Genomic DNA, 1630 nt, shown 5'->3' with positions numbered 1-1630 from the left:
ATGTTACAATATATGATGCTCCTCCTAATGACTTCATGTTAACAAGCCCAAACACATGTGAGTGTATTAATTCTAACAAATTTTTCTTTCTGTCATGGCCACCTCAAAAGAATGAAACCCTTCTTTGTATACCATATATACAATGCTCACAAAGATCAAGATTATAGGATTTCAAACCTGGCAGTAAATGTTTACCGACAAATATTTTTAAGCCCTTCTCGCTCATGTCACCCAAGCGCTTATGCCACATATCTGTTGAATTTCCTTCTTTTGTGACAACAACCAAATATGATATTCCTATCATTTCCTTCAATGTATATAATGTTCCTATCTTGGGTCCTCTGGCCATGACCAATGCTCCTTTGCCAATTTTTCAGCCTCCTTTTCCAAAGCTTGAGGAATTTCCTTCATCATCCAATCGTCCCATAGAGAACAAACTCGTGCGCGTTTCTGGTACATGCCTAGCCTGTTTCAACAATATATATTTTCCATCTTTCATCTTGATCTGGACATCTCCCACTCCAACAATAACACAAAAATGATTATTCCCCAAATGCACTCTACCATAATCACCAAGATTATATGCAATAAAACTATCTTTGCATGGGGTTAAATGATGAGATGCCCCATATTCAAGGATCCAATCAAAGCTACTATTAGATGTGTCAAACGGAATGAGTCGTTCTTGCGGACAAGATCGAGCTCCCTAGTATCTAAAGATATCTAGTGACAAGCAAGCCAATCAAAACCTATCTTTCTCTAAATATGCAATTCATAAACAAAGGCAAACAAGTGTTTTAGGCCTACCTTGGGTCCAATGCAAGTTTGTGGAAGCCTCACTCCTTTGATCCAAATGAGCTCCCTTGTAGCGAATCTGCAAACACAAACAAGCAAACAAATTAAATAGCACCTCAAAAGCCAATGTAATAAAGCATACTTAACATGATGATAAAGGAATTCATGAAACAAATGACATAAGACAATTTGTTGAGAAAAATGAATCTGATTGTATTAATTCAAATCAAAGAAGAACTTTACAACTTGTGCCTTGATGTTATACAAGCTCCTCCTAGGGTCCAACAAGAAGTCTCCTCTACTTTGACAAGTTTCACTCTCTTCCCAATGAAGCCAAAAGGTATGTGATCTCTCCTCTCAAGCTTAACTAGGAAGTCTCAATTCCACCAGAATTTACCCTCAAAAATGTTCAGCTTCTAACCTCCCTAGCAACCAGCCAAATGCCTTAATTTATAGTGCAATGGAGGGAAGTTACTAGGTCCTCCTTCAAAGGGATAAAGTCCTCCTTGATAGAGGGAAAAGTTCCCCTAGGGCTTTTTGGGTTGAAACCCTAGCAGACTGAAAGTTATCTATTCAAAGAAACATGCATTCACACAGCCATTATGCTATTATAAGCAAATTCTATGATAAGGGTACGTACCTTTGGTCCTACGTTTGAGAAGGCCCTTAGGGTCCAAACCCTTCTTGGAGTTTCCTTCTTCTCTTTTGTCCTGCAAATCAAACAATTAAAAGAACACAACAGTGCATGGACAAAAACTTATAAAGAAACCATCTTTATGTTATAAAGAAAGGTAGTTAGTTATGAAATCCAAACAACCATTTACATATGAATTCT

This window comes from Pinus tabuliformis, chromosome 4_2, assembly GCF_031772625.1.
Source record: "Pinus tabuliformis cultivar Carrire ecotype Pingquan chromosome 4_2, CPIR1, whole genome shotgun sequence".
Taxonomy (NCBI): Eukaryota; Viridiplantae; Streptophyta; class Pinopsida; order Pinales; family Pinaceae; genus Pinus; species Pinus tabuliformis.
The sequence above is the reverse complement of the archived record's forward strand: the minus strand, read 5'-3'. Positions refer to the sequence as shown.